Here is a 21,766-nt window from a genome sequence, read left to right as displayed (position 1 = left end):
TGTCCAATTTATTGATGGTCTCTAATCTCTGAAATGTGACTAGTTACGGATCTCTGCTATAGTCTGCATTTACTTCCAGAGGAATTTCTCTGATGATGTTGAGAGTAGTAATTAACACTAATGACTTTTTGGAAAATTCACATGAAAAACTACTATTGCAGAAAGTCTTGAAATACCAACATATACATATAGAAAAATAGTTGAAATAGAATAGAATAATTCAACAGGGCACCAAAACTTCTATAAGACACCTCAGACTCACAAATAAAAAAACTTGGTGTCAGGAATATGTTCAATTTATGGAAATGACTAATCAGTGAGGTGACATCGACAATCATTCTAAACCTCTGAATGAAAATTAGACACTATGGTTGAAAACAACACACACTTAAGTCATAATACATGGAACAAACAAACCACTGCTAACCTGGTAGCTGTGTCCTTATTGGATAGTATTCCTAGTATTGTAAAGTGCTATATACAAAGCAGAAGAAAAATCATCAATCTTATCTATTTGTGTACCCTATGAACTAAAATAATAATTTCCTTGGCAAAAAAATTGAGAGAAACTTGAAGCAATCCCACTAAAATCGAGGACTAGACAAGGCTGCCCACTCTCTCCCTACCAATTTAATATAGTTGTTAAAGTCCTAGTTAGAGCAATTAAAAAACAAAAGGAGGTCAAAGAGATACAAATTTGCAAGGAAGAAGATATAATATCACTATTTGCAGATGATATGCCAGTATAATTAAGTGCCCCCGAAAATTCCACTAGAAAAGCCCCTGAACCTTATAAACAATTTCAAAAAAGTGGCTGGATATAAAATTAACTCAAACAAATCAATAGCCATCCCCTACTCAAAGGCTATACAGGCTGAGAAAGAAATTAGAAAAATAACAATTTTCACAAAAGTCACAAATAAAATAAAATTTTTGTGACTCTAACCAAGCAAGTGAAAGATCTATATGACAAGAACTTTAAGACCTTGAAGAAAGAAATCAAAGATCTCAGAAGATGGAAAAGTCTCTCATGCTCATGGATTGGCAGGATATAGTAAAAATGGTCATCTTGATGAAGCAACCTGTAGATTCAATGAAATCCTCATCAAAATCCCCCACTTAATTCTTCCTAGAGTTAAAAGAGCACTTTCCAAATTCATTTGGAATAACCAAAAACCGAGGATAGTGAAAACTATTCTCAATAATAAAAGTATTTCTGAGGTAATCACCATCCCTTACCTCAAGGTGTATTACAGAGCAATAGTGATAAAAACTTTATGGTATTGGTACAGAGACAGGTAGGTGGAATAGAATTGAAGATGCAGAAATAAACTCACACACCTATGGTCACTTGATCTTTGAAAAAGGAAATAAAACCATGCAGTGGAATAAAAGGTAGCATTTTCAACAAATGGTGCTCTTTCAACTGGTGTTCATCATGTAGAAGAATGCAAATTGATTCATTCTAATCTCCTTGTACAAACTCAAATCCAAATGGATAAAGGACCTCCACATAAAACCATATTCACTGAAACTAATAGAAGAAAAATGGGGAAGAGACTTGAATACTTGAACACAGTGGAAAGTTTCCTGAACATAACTCTTATGCTCTAAGATCAATAATAGAAAAATGGAACCTCATAAAATTGCAAAGCCTCTGGAAGGCAAAGGACACTGTCAATAGGACAAAATGGCAACCAACAGATTTGCAAAAGATCTTTACATCTGATAGAGGGCTAATATCCAAAATATACACAGGACTCAAGAAGTTAGACTCCAGAGAACCAAATAACCCTATTAAAAAGTGGGATACAGAGCTAAACAAAGAGTTATCACCTGAGGAAAACTGAATAGCTGAGAAGCAACCAAAGAAATGTTTAACAGCCTTAGTCATCAGGGAAATGCAAATGAAAATAACTCTGAGATTCCACCTCAGATTACTCAGAGAGGCTAAGATCAAAAATTCAGGAGACAGCAGATGCTGGTGAGTATATGGAGAAAGAGGAGCACTCCTTCATTGTTTGTGTGGTTGCAAGTTAGTACAACTACTCTGGAAATCAGTCTGGAGGTTCCTCAGAAAATTGGACATAGTACTACCTGAAGACCCAGCTATACCACTCCTAGGCATACACCCAAGTGATGCTGCAACATATAAGAATGGCACGTGCTCCCCTCTGTTCATATCTCCCTTGTTTATAATAACCAGAAGCTAGAAAGAACCCAGATATCCTTCAACAGAGAAATGGATACAGAAATGTGGTACATCTACAATATGGAGTACTATTCAGCTATTAAAAAACAATGAAAATAGAAGAAAAAGTGGGGAAGCATCTCGAACACATGGGCACTGGAGAAAATTTCCTGAACAAAACACCAATGGCTTATGCTCTAAGATCAAGAATCGACAAATGGGATCTCATAAAACTGCAAAGCTTTTGAAAGCAAAAGACACTGTCATTAAGGACAAAACGGCAACCAACAGATTGGGAAAAGATCTTTACCAATCCTACAACAGATAGAGGCCTTATATCCAAAATATACAAAGAACTCAAGAAGTTAGACCGCAGGGAGACAAATAACCCTATTAAAAAATGTGGTTCAGAGGTAAACAAAGAATCCACAGTTGAGGAATGCCGAATGGCTGAGAAACACCTAAAGAAATGTTCAACATCTTTAGTCATAAGGGAAATGCAAATCAAAACAACCCTGAGATTTCACCTTACACCAGTGAGAATGGCTAAGATCAAAAACTCAGGTGACAGCAAATGCTGGCAAGGATGTGGAGAAAGAGGAACATTCCTCCACTGTTGGTGGGATTGCAGACTGGTACAACCATTCTGGAAATCAGTCTGGAGATTCCTCAGAAAATTGGACATTGAACTACCTGAGGACCCAGCTATACCTCTCTTGGGCATATACCCAAAAGATGCCCCAACATATAACAAAGACACGTGCTCCACTATGTTTGTAGCAGCCTTATTTATAATAGCCAGAAGCTGGAAGGAACCCAGATGCCCTTCAACAGAGGAATGGATACAGAAAATGTGGTACATCTACACAATGGAATATTACTCAGGTATCAAAAACAATGACTTTATGAAATTCATAGTCAAATGGATGGAACTGGAAAATATCATCCTGAGTGAGCTAACCCAATCACAGAAAAACACACATGGTGTGCACTCATTGGTAAGTGGCTATTAGCCCAAATGCTTGAATTACCCTAGATGCACAGAACACATGAAACTCAAGGATGATCAAAATGCAAATTCTTCACTCTTTCTTTAAAAGGGGAACAAGAATACCCTTGGGAGGGAATAGGGAGGCAAAGTTTAGAACAAATGCAGAAGGAACACCCATTCAAAGCCTGTCCCACATGTGGCTTATACAGTCACCCAATTAGATAAGATGGATGAAGCAAAGAAGTGCAGGCCGACAGGAACCAGATGTAGATCTCTCCTCAGAGACACAGCCAGAATACAGCAAATACATAGGCGAATGCCAGCAGCAAACCACTGATCTGAGAACAGGAACCCCGTTGAAGAAATCTTAAGAAAGGACTGAAAGAGCTTGAAGGGAATTGAGATCCCATATGAACAACAATGCCAACCAACCAGAGCTTACAGGGACTAAGCCACTACCCAAAGGCTATACATGGACTGTCCCTGGTCTCCAACCTTATAGGTAGCAATGAATAGTCTAGTAAGAGCACCAGTGGAAGGGGAAGTCCTTGGTCCTACCAAGACTGAATCCCCAGTGAATGGGATTGTTGGGGGGAGGATGGTAATGGGGGGAGGATGGGGAGGGGAACATCCATATAGAAGCAAAGGGGGAGGGGCTAGGGGTATGTTGGCCTGAAAACCAGGAAGGGGAATAACAATCGAAATGTAAAGTTAATAAAGATGGAAAAAAAAAAAAAAAAGAAAACCAACAGCAACAACAACAACAAAAAAAGACTTATGAAGGCTAGGACAGTAGCATGTATGCAATTACCGAACAACCTAAGTGTCATGGTATATGCATGAAGCTTCTCTGAGAAATAGCTAGTGTTCAGAAGATCACATTATCATAATAAGAGCCATAATACAGAAAGTAAACTCTACATCATTAAACTTCATGTTTCACACTCAAAAAAAAATCCGAAAAAAAAAAAAAAAACCAAACATCACGAAATTCTTAGGCAAATGAAGGGAACTAGAAAATATCATTCTCAGTGAGGTAACCAAGTCACAAAAGAACACACATGGTATGCACTCCCTAATAAGTGGATATTAGCCCAAAAGCTCTGAATACTCACGATACAAATCATAGACCATATGAAACTCAAAAAGGAGGAAGTCCAAATGTAAATGCTTCAGTCCTTAGAAGGGGAACAGAATATTCACAGGAAGTAGAGGGTGGGAGGGACTTTGAAGGAAGAGGGGAGGGAGCAGGGAAATGGTGGGCAGCATCAGGTATAGGAGACAGGGATCATATATATAGATGGTGAGGAATTCGAACAGAAGTGTGTAACAATGGGGGATGGAAAACTGGGGGATAGCCATCAGCAAGTCTCAGATGTCAGGAAAGCAAGAGGCTCCCCGGACCCAACAGGGATAAGATAGCTAAAATGTCCAACTAAGGGGAGGGAGAACCTGGAGAGACCATATCCAGAGGTTAGACAAGGACCCTAATTGGGGGATGGGGTCACCCACTCATCTCCTAATTTTAACCCAGAATTGCTCCTGTCTAAAGGAAATAAGGAGACAAAGTGCAGAGACTGAAGGAAAGGCCAGCCAGAGACAGCCCTATCTGAGGATTCATTCCATATACAGACACAAACCCTTACACTATTGCTGATGCCAAGAAGTGCATTCTGACAGGAGCCTGATATAGTTGTCTCCTGAGAAGTTCTGCCAAATCTTGACAAATACAGAGGCAAATACTTACAGTTTATACCATTGGAATGAGCCTGGGGTTGGAAGAGTTAGAGAAAGGAGTGAAGGAGCTGAAGGAGTTTGCAACCCCATAGGAAGAACAACAATATCAACCAACCAGACCCCTCCCCCCACAGAGCTCTAAACCACAAACCAAAGAGTACACATGGAGGGACCCTTGACTCCAGCTGCATATCAAGCAGAGGATGTAATTGTCTGGCATCAACAGGAGGAAATGTCCTTAGTCCTGTAAAGGCTTGAATTCTCAGTGTAAGGGAATGCCAGGGTGGGGAGGCAGGAGTAAGTGGATTGCAGGGAAAGCACCCTCACAGAAGCAGGGAGAGGGCAATAAGGGAGAGGGTTTCAGGAGGGAAAACCAGGAAAGAGGATAACATTTGTAATGTTAATATATAAAATATCCATTAAAACTTTAAAAAAAAATAAAGCACAAGAATTTTAGTTTCATAGCAAACTAACACTGATTTAGAAAAAAAATACTATGCAATCTTCTACAAAAAAAAATATGCCCAGTGGTATCATATGTGCACAAATGTTATAAAATTACCCTACCACACTGATAAGTTTCATGTTTCACTCCACGGGATGGAACTTGACACAGGTAACAGGGCCAAGAACCTAAGACAATTCATTATCCTTGGGAGCAACTTACACTCTACCTCTCCTAATAAAGCATAGACTCATACGTTGTTCCTATCCATAGCCCCTACTGCTCTTTCCTGTTTTCTCTAAAACACCCTTTTTGTGTTCCAAACAGTATTCCTCTCAGTTTTTATGTCACGTATATTGTATTATAATTTTTGTCATATTTTCTTTCCATGACATATTTCTTTTCTAGGTCCTGTTCACACATATTCTCTCTCTCTCTCTCTCTCTCTCTCTCTCTCTCTCTCTCTCTCACACACACACACACACACACACACACACACACACACACACACACACCACACACACACAAAATCATGTTCACATAAAAATCTACATGTAGGGTTTGGGGATTTAGCTCAGTGGTAGAGCTCTTGCCTAGCAAGCGCAAGGCCCTGGGTTCAGTCCCCAGCTCCGAAAAAAAGAAAAAAAATCTACATGTATACACACATACACAAAGCAATAGGTTCTGTGTATCAGAAGGAATAGGCTCTTTATTCTTCCCAAGACTGATTTATTTCACTTAAATAACACCAAGGACTTAAACAAACATGTATTTGCAATAAGTTAAAACGCTTCTGCATAGCTCAGGGAATAATCACCAGAGTGAAGAGACAGCTTGAGAAACCTGTGCCAACTCACATTCGAGAGAGGTTAATATCTAGGATTTAAAAGGAACTCTGAGATGAGATCCTAAAAGAACAAATAACACAGTCAATAAATGGACTAACAAACTGAACAGACTAGCCTCAAGAGAAATAGAAATTCACAGGAAATATGTGAAAAGGTGTTCAACATTCCAAGCTCTTAGGGAACTGAAATTAAAGGGGATTTTGAAATGCCATCTTCATCAGAATGGCTAGGACGGAAGTGAAAAGGAGAACAAGTGTTGATGAGGATGTGAGAAAAGAGAGAACCTTTAGAACCACTGAGGAAATCGGTGTGGCCTTCCCTCAAAGAATTAAGGCTAGAACCGAGATACATCAGTTCCAAAGGATTTTCAGTCAAATGCCACAGCAAGATGTGCATACCATGTTTCTTGCTGCACTATTCAAAATACCTCAGGTATGGATATTAATCAATTGTAAGGAATGAATCATGACAATTGCTGAAAAAACTGTCACTTTACAGTCTTAGGAATGACTTTACTGTGGGTTGGATAAATATGAAGAGAATTTAACACCCCATTTAGCTTTCTCAGTATCCAGTAGAAAGTGCAATGCATTTGAACTGCTTGGGTCATAAGACAGGTTTTTTTTTTCCTACTTGAACTGTTTGAGTATTGCATGGATAAAAGCAGTGGATATACTCCTGAAAGTGGAAAGAACTTCTTTGCTGGACCTTTTCACCTGGTTGAGTGCTTGTGAAAGCTTAACCACCCTGGTGCTTAATGGCCTCTGTGAGGTCACCAGGCACAGCCCCTGTTGTCAGAGAAACGAGGTGCTCATTGCAATTGTAACAAGGGCACCAGGAGATCAAAAGCTGGGAAGCTGAGGTGGGTTTAAGATGTTCACTCTGCCCACTGGGAACCACCACTCATGTCCAACCGATATAAAAATGGCTTTGTATTAAGAGATATTAGGTGAGTTCAAAGATACACATTTTTTTTTACTCACAGGTTGTTACAAAGTATAATCTCTTATTCTGTATATAATCCTATAATCATTTTCTTTTTCCCATTTGTTTAAATTTTTCTACCATTTCATATATTTCATTATTAAGATTAGTTTAGGGATACAAGATTTCACTGTGCACTCTAGACTTGCCTCGAATTCATAATCCTGCTTCGATCTCCCAACTGTGGAAATCAGTCAGGTATCATAAAACTCTGAACAGAGAAATATTTTAAAAATACTGCTTCATATGAATGAGAAACCTAGGAAGACACAGATAACTTGCCAACCATTTGTTATATATTTGTGATAATGATAATGATATTTATCATTATCCAAGTCTTTCATATTTACTTACTTGGTATTTACAGGAATCATGGGAAGAATTTCCCCACACAAGCTACTTGCAGCTCATGGAATTTGTTAACTTACTGACAATCCTAATGTTCCTCACAAAATAGATTTCTCTTATTTAACTAAATATATTAAAAAGTTTCTCAGCATAAATAATTTGTTGCATGAAGAAATCAATCCTGAGGAAACAAAGTATCCATTTTGTCCTCTGTGGTTTTCTAGATGAGAAGCACACTTTAGCAATCCATCCTCTCATAAAATAATTTTTAATTTTCTATAATGTTAAATATGCATTTAGTTTTGTGTGTATACATGCTTATACCATGCAGCATTTACAGGACAAATTTAGAGTTTTATCTGGAGTCGATTCTTTCCTTCCATCATGTGGATTCTAGGGAATCTAACTGGTCAGCAGTCACCTTTACCTACTAAAGCACATCATGGGCACTGATTGAAAATCCTCACGGTCAACCGCAAGCTGTATTGGTTTGAATTTGTCTGTAGAAAGTGGACAATATGAATGGAACACTGCTACCTAACTATTCTCATATTTCCTGTAGGTGATTAGTGAGAGTTCTGGTAAAAGCCTTCCTCCCTTTCCTTATTTCTCTTCGTTTGGCTCCTTTCTTTGCTATCTCTTTATTAAAGTCATTTCTCAAATATTTGTTCTAGGATCATCTTAATAGCTGGTAAACAATATTATAAGCATCTGGCAAAACTTCTATATCTTAATTTGAAAATTGAAATTTGAAAATTATTTTAATTATTCTTTTTATCAGGGTTTTACATGTCTGTTAAATTTTTCATGAAAGCACAGTTATTTAATTGAAAAATATACAGGTATTTTTTGTTCTGTTAAAAGAGTAGCTTTGAGCAGAATTCAGTATAAGAGCAGAGAGTCAATAGATTAAATTAAAATACCAGCTTGCTTTTACTCTTTTTAGTTATCTTACAAATATGTATTAAGGGCCCACTGTAGTTGTAATACTAGCAATGACGGGTTTTGATAATGTGCACATTGCTTAGTTTTATAAAATAACTAGTGAGAAATAGCTTGCCGTATGAAGAGATGTTTTAGGAGTTGAGTCCTTTCATTGAAGAGTGATCATTGTCAACCAACTTTAAGTTGTTCTCTCTGTTCTTCCTGTGTGCTCTATCCTTAACTGCTCAAGGCCAAAATATATCAGAGTAAGTTTCCACTGCCAGGAGAAAAAGTATCAGAACAATAGCTCAGGATCCATCGCCTCTCAAATTAGCTCACTACCACAGCTTAAGTGAACTAAGTTTTCTCATGAAGACTTGTATTAAACATAGTGGTCTTTTTTTTATATGTGTAACATAGGCACATGATTAAAAAATATCAGTGAGGTATAGGCATATTATTTGTAGGTTATTGCCTTAGAGTTACTACTGCTGTGACAAAACTCCATGACAATAAGCAACATGGGAAGAAGCATTTGTTTCATCTTATAATTACAGGTAAAAGTTTGTTCCAAAGGACAAGTAAGATAGGGACTCATGCTGGGCACGAAGTTGTCAGCAGAAGCTTACAAAGAAGCCATGGAGGCCCGCTGCTTACCAGCTCGCTCTCAGAGGGTATTTTCTCCAGTGAGGTTCTCTCTTCTCAAATGACTCTAGTCTGTGTCAAGTTGACAATATAAAACTAAGCAGTACAGTTATGAACAGAGTTCCATTTTTGATTTATTTAAAATAATTATTTACTTACTTATTTAGTGCATGTTTTGTGTTGTGTGTGTGTGTGTGAGTGTGTGTGCGTGTATGTGTGAGTGTGTGTGCATGTACTCATGAATGTAGTGCCCTTGAAGACCATAAGATATAGTTTGATACCCTGGCACTAAAGTTAGAGGTGTCAGTGACTGCTATGAACTGCAGTGGTTGCTATGAACCAAGTTTTTACTTGTACAAGCAAGACAAGTATGCGACTTTAACCTTTAAGCCACCTCTCCAGCTTCCTACTCAAAGACCTTTTTGTTATTTGATCGTCTGCCAAAGACATGTCATTACAACAGAATATTTTCAGGAAATGAAAAGGAAGGAAGAGAGAGACCTTTTCCTTCAAAATCTGAAAGAAAAGGTGAATTTCTATCCCTGTTTTTACCTTATTTTTTTATTTCATGTGGGTTGGAAGGGGGCAGTTGGGAAAAGTTCATACTACTAGGGTTTTATCTGGCCTGGCTTTGGCCTATTGTCAAGTGTCATAGAGCCAGTTGGTTGGCAGGGCCATAAATTAATTTTTCAGCTTTCAACACAGAGGTACTGTGAGGCCACAGCATAACATGCTCTCATCTTTAACATTTCAGATAGAAAGGGATGATGGAGGGAAGGAGAGAGGGAGAATGCAGTAGAGGGGCTTGGTCTCGTTTCTGGGAGAGGGAGAAAAACAATTGGCTATCTTATGTATTGGTGACTAGCATACCTCCCTTTCTCCTAACCTCCATGCCCCAAAAGTGTCCCTCAAGTCCACTTCCTCAGCAGCTACTTTCCCCAATTCCCCTTAAAGAAAAACCCATATGGCTTGTTTACACTCCCACAATTCTCACTCAATTCTCTGACAAACCACTATACAACATTTCTTCCACTCTTGTACTGAACCTTGCTCGTCAAGGTGAAAATGAGCTGAATGTAGGTGAACACAGTAAGCCATTTCCCCACCACCATCTCCTGGAAGCCATATATATCCCCATCAATAGTCCCACTACTTCTTGCAGTATTTTCTTCTCTTGGTTTCTGGAACCTTACTCGTTCCTGGTTCTGTCTGCTTCTCTGCCTGGAACTGTATACATTCTTGGATGTTCTCTCAAATTGCTGACCTGAAAACCTAGGAAGAAGGTAGATTAATTTCTCCTTCAACCTCCCTTTTCTGCTTTCAATGTTTGAAATGGTAGATACATTTATGGCGCTAAGTAGGCTGTATAGATGACTCTCAAATTTTATCTTATACATTTATGAACTTTGGATTTTATATCCAAGTATTTGGACAACATTCTTTCCATGGTCTCTAATAGCTATAAAATTTAAAAATCCATATTTAAACTCCTCCTTTTCAATTTATGATGATAGCCAAGTCAATATACTTTATTCTGTTTCTGTACATCAGATAGGTAAACAAATTCTGCCAGTGTAACACGAAGACATTAAAAACCCAAGATTTCCTACTATGGCTTTCAGCCCTTTGGGAAAAGAGTTATCTTTCTTCCTTTAATTTGCCCCCCTAAGAGTTTCCAGTTTTAAAAGTCCAAGTAAAGTATAAGGAAATCACATTCTCTCATTTCTTCTTAATTTTTTCACTAACATTTGTGAGTTATCCCATGTGATCACCCATGTCCAGTACATATCAGTATTAGTTAATAACAAAATATCCCCTCCACCATGTCAACACACTAATATAAGCTGAATTACATTTCAAACAGATGATTACAAAAATGGTTAAAAATTCCATTTAATTTTTTAGTGAGGTATGAACTTCTTAAATTGATTTAAATCCTATCTCATAGAGCTTTATGTTAATAAGTCATGGTGTGGTTCTCAAAAGAGAAGCAGGGTTTTTATAGAAATCATAAAATAATAAAATATAGAATATTTAAAATACTTCATAAAGATTTGACATGTATGTAGTCAATATAAAGTATCTACTATCTAGCATAAGAAACTAAATTTAACCCTTTGTCACTGTCATTTTGAACAGACACTGTAGTCTACCAAATTGTTGATTACTGGTCAAATATCCCACTTTCAGAAACCATGTCTCTTTGCCATTGGACTTTTGTCCATGGGTGTAGATCCTTTGATGCCCAATGGTAGGCAAGGTGAACAGGAAATTAATGTCTTGTTTCTCATTTGTCATGGTGGATGAGAAACAGTATAGAAAATTCTGTATATGTTTTTATTTAACTGAGATAGTTCTGAAATGTGTTGAATGCCAGCTGTCTATAGTTTTTCCAGTGGGATAAATTCCACTTTCCAACAACTGTGGGTGGTCTGAACACAGACTCTATGGCCATATTCTTTTCCTTGTTTTTCTACCCTGCTTTTCCACTCTTACACTCTTACACTGTTATCAAGAATATCCTTTTCAGAAATACATTGAAGTGATGCTACCCTGTGTATGACTCAGGACCGAAGACTGTCATTATTTAGAAGCGAAGAAGCCTATATCTTGTCTGTTAGATCCTTTCACTTTGCTTTTCTGGATATGAAATTATTTTAAGACAGAGAAATATTACATTCTCATAATTAATATGCAAAATAATATATTTTGATTGTTAATTAGGTAATTAATCTCAGATAAGAACCATATTTCAGAAGAATATGTATGCTCAATACTAGGATATAAATATTCAAAGTTTGTCCTAATAATTAAATTAATTTTTCTGTCAGGACAAATAGGAATTCAATGTGATGATAAGATGAGGGGGAACTCACATAGTTAACAGACATAGAGGGATTTAAATCAGAAAACCCCCAGCTCATTAGCCCACAGAATCTTTAGGGAGACTGTGACTATGATGTATCCGTTACTTTTTCCATTCAAACCCTAACTAGCTTTAAGCTACAAGTGGTTAAAACATTTGGGGATACACAGATGTTCCAAGAATATTGTCTGGTCATCACTTAACGTGTTAGAACTCATTTATGTTACTCCGTTTTCCCTGAGACTGTCTATAAAAGCCATAAAAAGGCTTTATAAGACGGATACAGATATAGCATGCATGACTTTCTGTTTGTTTTTATTTGTTAAGGTCCAGACAAAGCCTTTTAACATTGTCTCCAAGGGCTATACATCAAGTTCACTGTAGCCCTTGGGTGATCTCTTCTAGTAGAAGTTGCAGAGGCAAAGCACGTCATCCCGACCATTTTGACATTTATTTTAAAGGAGTGCTCCGTTTCTTTCTTTTCTGAGTACTGTAGGGATGCTCTTTATTTTCTATCTCAGACAGTATCTGAGACAGCATTGGAGATCATTTTTTTTGTTTGTCTTGCCATTTCTAATAGCACCCACTACAGAGCTCACTAAGGACTAGGTAATTAGAAATGTCAGCTGCAACTGTAAAAAGTAGGCTGTTATCCTACGCTTAGGATCTCAGAAAAGAAACGCAGAATCCCTCCATCCCATGTAAAAAAGACCCATCTGTGACTGTTCATAAAGAAGTTTTCTTATCTATGTTTTAAGAATGTTTCTTTAACAATCAAAAGCACATTACGAGATAATCTTTAAAAGTGGGCTTGAGGAAAGACTGTACTCTCTTTAAGTGTTATTTTTGCTCACTGTGGTTTAGCATATTCGGCAATTCTTTTGCATTGACTACAGAACAAAAGTGCCTTCTTTGCTTTGTAGTAAATTCTGGAGATCTCTGCATGCACACAACTAATAAAATGCTGACAGCATTCATGAGGTCAAGTTTCCCTTAATGAACACGAAGCACAACAAGACAATGGATGCCTTTTTATTAATCTTGCTCGACTTCCTAGCAGGAGCTGGCTTCTTAGGATACAGAGACATTTGAATTTTAGATTCTTCTGAGAATAATGATGTGAAGCCCAGCTGAACTCCACACTTTTTCATTTTAAATGAGTTTGTCAACTTGTTTGATTTTTAGTCATCTTAAAAATGATAGCGTCTTTGGTGACAAGGTGAAAAGGGAGGCAAGACTGAGGACGTTTTCAGTGTGCCCAACGCACTGGCGTAGAATGCACCTTATACCTCTGGGCTTAGCAAGCACTAGCTTGTGCTAAATGGACCCTGAACTTCCAGATTTCCCCTTTAAGGCTCTGCTCAAGTTGCATTCTCGAATATGTTCCCAGATTCACCTGGCAAATGGTCACTTACACTCTGGGATTCTGCTCCTTCTTAGTGCTCACTGTCTATATGCTTATGTCCTGCTCTCTTTCATCCCTCCTTCTTGGTTCACCTATCTAGTTCTTACATAGTATGTTGCTGCCCCCTAGTAGGTACTATGAGTAGTTGGTGGTTGAGTTAACATTGAGCAGGCAATATGCTCAAATCTGTACAAAAATGCTAACAAATGATTTAGCAAGATACCAGGTTGTTGGTCCCTTGCTGGCTTTTCTGATGTTTGGAAAGCGAACGGAAGGCTGGGAATAAAGAACCCTGGGCTGAACAATAAGGAGAAGTAACAGATGTGCTAGGATTCATTGTATGACCTGGGAACCTGTCATGTCCTGCATGACCTGGTTCTGGAAATCTATCAGGAATGAAAGACAAATGAAGACAGAATGACATAGATAGAAAAGCAAGCATTGGTTGGATATGCTCTCTCTAACAGAGGATACCTTCTATGAAACCTGGGAAAACAGTATGTTTTTTACATGTGACACAGAAGGAAGAGTTAGGTAGTCTTGCGGAGAAGTCTCTGAAGGTGAACAGTTTCAGGGTGAAGCTTCACCTGCTAATGTTTGCACAGACTGTCAATATTTGCATGCAAACTAGAAGAAAGTTTTGCTACTGTTCTGAGCCTGATATGGGGAAGGCTTTGCCACTCCCATGAGTTTGTCCATTAAGATCCCTGACATGTCAGTGCCTATGATATCAATATCTCACGAGTTCACCTACTCTCCACACATACCAGTAGATTTATTATGTAACAGATAATAGCCACAAGGATATTTGGCTTAGAAATTAAAAGAACCCCTTGTACAACCAGAATTCTATTTCAGGACTGACATTACACTACTCAAAACTTTGTAATTTCACTTCAAAGGGATACCTAACCTTGGATGGTACCTTTAAAACAAGTGATACACACACACACACACACACACACACACACACACACACACACACACAAACACACACACATGCACTAACAGTAATAATAATATACGACAAGCTAAGTGTTCTGAAATATTTTTTAATAGCTACACTTCTTTTGGCTGTTTGTACTAACTGAATGTTTAGAAAGAATAGTCAGGCTAGTTAGCTTTCCTTCATTCCTCCTTTTTTCAAGCATGGGCTGATGAATTTGCGTCTCTACCACAACAATGCTGTGTTTGCTGTTAGCAGTGCTTACATACAGGCCTATTTTCTGCACAAACTAATGTTGATGCACCATTTCAAGAACTGTCATGGAAGTTCATCTCATTTCCTCGGCATTATGTGTCACTGGCAGCAATGAAGCCATTGGAGTGTAGAGCAATAAGCAATATTACCATGATTGACAGGTTTGGTGCCACATTACTGTTTACCAAAGGAACTTCCATTGACTTTCTGCTGAGGGCATCTGTTCACTGAGACACAGATGACACCTAGCTGCCACCCCATGCTGGCTTTTTGCTAGGATCACTGAGCACTGAGTCATCCTCATCAGATGATTTGTACAGCCTTTTTCTTCTTTCTATTTTTAACTAATGAATGTAGTATTCTGTATAATATGTGACATTACATTGCATAATTTATTATCCTATAAGTTTACTAATAACCTTAGGTAAATAATATCACCTCTCTTATTTCAGGTCAATGTACCTATTTTAATATAGGTTACATTTTAAATGTGTTACTTTTTAAACATATACTTTGCAATAAAAATTATTTATGTTCAGTACCTAAAGCAAAAAGAAAGAAAGAAAGAAAGAAAGAAAGAAAGAAAGAAAGAAAGAAAGAAAGAAAAAAGAGAAGATTAAGGGGAAGAGCACTGACTAATTTAATTTAAACATGATAAACTTCAAAATAAATAATGATGTTAATAGATTATGACACATTAATTAGTAACAAAATAATGGAATGGAAATGAAAATTACTTTCATTGTAAACACATAGGCACATTGAGAGAGAACGCTCTTTTGTTTGAGGCAAGGTTTTCAATAATTTCCAAGAAATTTTGTAGTAGAAATCATCATTTCCAGTGGTTAGTACAACACTTGATACAGTGAAGACTCTGTATTATAAATTGCTAAAACCAGTGGTGAAATAGTGCCAAAGAGCAGAACAGTCAAAGTATTTCAAAACTCATGCTGTGGACTCATAATTAACTACTGGGGAGAGATTTCCTTGCATGGAGAAACTTGGAAAATAGTGAGTTAAGCATGCTTGGAACTGCATGTTATCACCTAGGAGACAACATGCTTGAGGTTCTTCCAGGTATTACTAAGATTTCTAGAACCACAAGAATTTAATATGATCAGGAAATTAAAAAAAAAACCGAATCTACGTTTTTAGGGCACTTCATAATACATACAGCCTATATTCTTTAAATGTCTGTGTCATGACAGATGCGGCTAGTGGAGAAACAATTTGCATCAAAGAAAGTGAGAACAAAGAAATCAACAGCAATAAATGATTCTTGATGGAAACAAATTAGACAAACAATAAAAGACAACTTTGATAGATAAAGATAGAGTTCCTTGTAGAGAGTTTGCCTGACTTATGCCTGCTCTGCATCACAAAAGAACCATTAAAAGTTAAAGACAAATTTGAGCACATAGAGCATATTAATAATAGTGTTTTTCTCATGTTAAATTTATACCTTCTTATAAGGTATATTTAATTATGTACTCATTTGCCATTGGTGCATAGCCAGTGGGCTGGATTTCCTAAACAACACTCTTGGAGTCTAGAATAAATAATAGATAGTACCACAACCACATGAGATGGTAGGGTAGTAGTGGGTGGTGGCTTCTCTATGGTTCATATTTTTTGATCATCACTATACATTATCAGTCCACTGAAAGCATTTCTATGAGAAGACCATAACAACTTGCTTTCTGTAAAAATATCTCATATTCAGATACCTCATATATAGAAGAATATACATTCTAAAGGAAACTTTTAATCACGAGACCAAGCATGACTTTGTTAGGAGATATAATTATTTTTCATAAAAACCTATTTTTGAGTTACATTCAAAATTTCCTTTTTGCTACTCAAAATTTAAGTAACTATGAACATATACATTTTAATATTCATCACTTGATACTATTTTTCAAATATAACTTTTATTTGAAAGTCAAGTACTCAGTATAGCTTTCTTAATACTTAAAACAATACAAATTACTGTTGTTGTAAAAATATAAAAAATAAAAAGTATGGTTGTCTTTTATCCCCACTAGGTCCAGCACCACAGTGCCTCGAGATACCTGCTGAATATCTGCCAGAAGCACACATTCCAATTCTGTGGCAGCCAAGACAAGCCACCTACACCCCTTTACACTTAAATCTAGACATGAAAGAACACACAACACAATAATCTTTGACCCAACTGATAAGATATAATTGCCCATCTAAACATACAAAGCCCAGTACCATCCCTTAAGAACATTAATAACAACCTGTAAATACACAGAGCAGAATCTTAATGTTACCTGCCATGGCTTCTGGCCCACTCTGTCCTGTCTCTTTCTCCTTTCTGTCTCAGTCTCCTCCTCTTCCTTCAAACTTCTCTCCCACCCATCCTTCCTTCTCCTCCGTGACAGGCCTCTTTCTATCCTGTACATTCCCCTAACCTGTATTCAAGGTTCTGGTGAAGTCACCTGAGTCATGAGTATGTGGCTAGGCAGCTGTCCTTGGAGCAGTGGAATTAACATTAAAATACAGATAACTCCAGGGCAAATGACAACAAAATACTTTCTCTATTTTGGGAGTATCTTGAAGTTATAAAAAATGTGAAATAAAATTCAAAATGAGTAAGTAAATGAAGCATGGTTTTATTTGAAGCTTTTTTTTTTGTAACCTCTCAAAATATAAAACATGAAGTAATGAGATAGAAAATCTCTTCTGAAAAATTAGGAATTTTATCTTATGTAGCCTTATTCTATTCCATGAGTGAACTTGTAGAATTTATTTTATCTTTGCTTTGACTCATTTTAATTAACTTTCATTTACTTTTAACACCATTTGAATACTTCATATGTAAATTTTCATAAATATTATTGTACTTTTATCATTTATTATTCAGTTGCCAAAACAGAAATCTTCTCAGAAACAGTAAGTCAGTAAGATATATGAAATCCTACATCAACTGTTTAATTTGATCAAAGACTCTTAGAGACTGAAAACTGGTACTTTGTTTTTTGGATTTTCTTTTGGTTTTTTGTTTTTGGGTTTTGAATTAATCAGGGTTCTCTAGTGAAAAAGAACTGATTATACACACACACACACACATACACACACATGTGTGTGTGTATGTGTGTGTGTGTGTGTGTGTGTGTGTGTGTGTGTGTGTGATATCCCTGATTAATTAGGATAGCTTACTGTCCATGGTCTTCAACAATGGCTGTCTCCAGACAGAAAGTCCAAGAACCCAATTATTCTTCAATCTACAAGACGGGATGTTTCAGATGATCTTTGGTATACATCAGAATAGTGGAAAAGTAGCTCCACATGCCAGTGAAGCAGTGAACTTTTCAGTGAGAATGAGGGCAAGACGACAATGTGCAAAAGCTTCTTTAGTCCTTGTCCTTTATATCGGCTGCCAGCAGAAGGTGTGAATCCGATTTAGGATAAATGTTCAAAGCAGACTTAGATTTAAGGTGGGTCTTTCCATCTCAAATGATCTGAATTTGGAGTGGATGTTCCTACCTCAAATGACATAATTATCTAAACTTCCCTGGAAGCTGTGCCTAGCAGTTTTGGGTGATTAGTGAATTTGAGAACAGCCATCAGAGCTATGAAAATACTGTTACCAGAAACAACTTCTACTTCCATACCTAAGTCACAGTGGTAGCTCTAGTTGAACATCTCAGGAGAAATAATTCCCCTCAGCTGAGTCATGAGTTTAAGCAGACCATATGCCCTTTTTGCTGTTTGTTCAGGGTTCACTCTTGACTGGAGCCTGAAAAAGTTTGACAAAATTAGTGTGAGATCAGATTGCGTCAGGTTCAACTTTTGTTCTTTGCCCACTTTATGACAGGAATTTGGGGACCACATTCACAAAATGTTGTGCCTAGTAGAGTACATTTACATTCAATAATTTTATAGATTTTCCTTAGTTTATTTCCCACATAAATGAAAGAATCCCATTATTTCATTTATTTAAAGAATGCTGGCATCTTATAGTAGATAAAAAGAACCTCTGAAACTAATGTATTGCACTGAATAATCTCCATGACAATTACTCAGATTAAAGAATATTTCCACTTTTTTCTAATTTGATTATTTTTGTGCCATTTTTTTCTAATTTGTTTCTTGGCCAGTGTAGCACATTAGATCGATATCCTCAGAGAATAATTTCTTCTGATTATACTATCAATAAAACAATTAGAATAATGATATTAAGTAAGATGAAACTACCTGTGTGAATCAATTACGTATGTAATGAGTATGATCAAGTAATCTATCCAAATAATTTAATACTTTATTTTGAAGTTGCTTATTAGAACTTCATACGTCATTCTTTCTGCCAAGCTAACACTCTTGATGTTTTTCTCCAATTCAGACATATTGACATGGCATTTCCTAATTCCTTTAGTAAAAGTTTAGTGTCACTTGCTAACTTGGTGATTTTCAGTGTCTGCTTCTCTCCAATTGTTTGTATAATAACGGGATAAGAACTGTGCTGCTAAGGAGCTGAAAAGTCTACTCCCTAAGCCTCCGTACAGACAGATAATCATCCCTCCTTCTCCACTATCATTGCTAAATTAATGTTGTCACTGAGCAAAGTGTACATAGTTTTAATGTGGAATTACATAAGGACTGAGAATCTCAATGGTAATATTTTTATGAGCATCCTTTTACTAAAAGTCCAATACAACTTATTGAATTTACAGTTTTCAGGGAAGCTATGTGAGCTGTAAGAACATGGACTAGATGAGGATGGTGAGGATGGTGAGGTGCTTCATCTTTTCATAGCCCCTAGACTGTCTTATGTCCTCACAGGACTTAGTTCCACTGATGTCAAACTATGCATCTTGGCAAATTTTGGGTTTTCTTCTGGGACCAAAAAAAAATGTATCGATATGGAATTTCTAGCTTACATAGTAGAACATAAAACTCTGGGCAATTTTATCTATCCTCTTTCCAAACAAAGAAATGGGTCCTTTGACAAACCTGTACTTCTCCAGCAAATTTACAATTATGAATCAATATATGTATAACACTATTTATATGTTCCTATGATTATACCAAACTTTTCAAATTACTGCCATTGTAATTGAATTCAAAATAATTTACCTAATATACACATGATAAATGAGATTATTATTTTTTTCACCGAGTTTCATATAGGCTTCATTAAAATAACCAATCTGAATTAGTGCTCTGCCTGTAGCCATTGATTATTAATGATAGTCTTTCTAAGTATCTCTTTCACTTCTCCATCTTTATGTAGATATTTGTATGCATGTATTTGTATTTTAAATCTGGTTGTTTGGAAACTTTTGTATATTGGAGGAGAGATGTTAAGCAGGAAGACTCTGAGATTAAGTAATTTTAAAGCGTCATTCGTTATGCGGTCGTCATCCTGTGTTTAAATATTAAAAGCTTGTGCTCAATTTTATTTATTAATTTTAAACACTTCAAATATAAGTGCTCTTGTCTTCAGTCCCATAAGTTGGAAAACTGAGACGGAGCGTGCATGAATTAACCTTTCACAGTACTTTAGGACATTAAAGCTCTACTCAGTTATTTCTGTCATGCAAATGCTCCAGTAGAGATTCAACGGTATTCTAATGCTGCTGTTGCCATTTGTTCATTTGTTCATTGTTCATTTGTGTTACGTATAGGCTAGTTTTATTCTTTGACAGTTTCACACACGCACATATATATATATATATATATATATATATATATATATATATATATATAATGAATTTTAATTGTTTTCGCCTCCATTCTTCTCTCCTTCCCCTTGCTCTCCGGCTGAAATACTACCTAATAAATTCTCCTGCCCCTATGTCTCATTGTGTGTGTAGCTGAATTTAATTAGGGTGCTTGCCTAGAAATGCACGGTTAGTTATTTACTGGCTATATTATTAGAGAAAGAAACACCTCTTCCCCAGTCATTAACTACCAATAGTCCCAGGGAGTCCAGTTGGGCATCTGGAGCCTCTCTCCCAGGTCTGATGAGATGATGAAAGGCCAAATTCTGTACTAGCTTTAAGTAGATAAGCCTGCTCATTCCTTTCTATATCTTTTCTGCATCGCACACTCCTCCAGCTTCTACATTCTTTCCGCCTCCTTTTCATTGATGTTCCTGGAGTCTTAGAAGAAGCAATGTCAATGTCCTCTTTACGAAGAAGAACTTCACTAGAACTTGTTCTCGGTCCTTTATAATCTGTTAGATGTCCCTTCCTTAACTGTTGTTCCTCTCTGAGGAATTCTGACAGGAAAACTAATGTATAGGTTACAAATCAAGATGTAGAAGGCAGTTTTACTATGTATCCATATGGCAAAAGGAAGTTACCCCTTCTCCAACTTCATCAATCACTGTCCTTTACTCTAAATTCCATATTCCTCCCTGCTCCACTTTTATGTCACATGTGTTCTATTATTCCCATTTCCATAAGCCCTAATTTCTGTTATTTTCAAATTCTCCCTCAAACTGACCTTTTTTTAAAATTTTTATTATATATTTCTTTACTTACATTTCAAGGGTTATTCTCCCTTTCCGGTTTTCTGTCCACAAGCCCCATTCACTCCCCCCATACAGGTATTCCCCCTATACATTCCCCTTATTGCCCTCCCCCATATATCCCTGCACTGGGGGTCCAACCTTGGCAAGAACAAAGGCTTTCCCTTCCACTGGTGCCCCAACAAGGCTATTCTCTGCTCCATATGCAGTTGGAGCCCTGGGTCAGTCCATGGATAGTCTTTCAGTAGTGGTTTAGTCCCTGGAAGCTCTGGTTGGTTGGCATTGTTGTTCTTAGGGGGTTGCAAGCTCCTTCAACTCTTTCAATCCTTCCTCTAATTACCCCCAAGGGGGTCCTATTCTCAGTTCAGTGGTTTGCTGCTAGCGTTGACCTCTGTATTGGACATGCTCTGGATGTCTCTCTCAGGAGAGATCTATATCCAGCCCCTTTCCACATGCATTTTTTAGCTTCATCAATCTTATCTAGTTTTGGTGGATATATATATATATATATATATACATGCCACATGTGGGACAGGCTCTGAATGGCCATTTCTTGAGTCGCTGCTCTAAACTTTGCTTCCATATCCCCTCCTATGAATATCCCCCCCCCCCTTTTAAGAAGGAGTGGAAGCATCTCCATTTTGGCCATCCTTGAGTTTCCTGTGGTCTGTAAATTGTA

The 21,766-nt window shown here is 37.1% G+C and overlaps 1 protein-coding gene across 6 annotated transcripts in view; it reads left to right on the top strand.

Moving 5' to 3' along the window:
• The window catches only part of Lrp1b (LDL receptor related protein 1B), a 2,121,147-nt gene that overhangs the window by 1,160,446 nt on the left and 938,935 nt on the right, over positions 1 to 21,766 (top strand). The window lies entirely within an intron of this gene.

Source organism: Rattus norvegicus, chromosome 3 (assembly GCF_036323735.1).
Source record: "Rattus norvegicus strain BN/NHsdMcwi chromosome 3, GRCr8, whole genome shotgun sequence".
Taxonomy (NCBI): Eukaryota; Metazoa; Chordata; class Mammalia; order Rodentia; family Muridae; genus Rattus; species Rattus norvegicus.
Note: the sequence above shows the minus strand (reverse complement) of the source record. Positions and strands in the feature narration are given on the sequence as shown.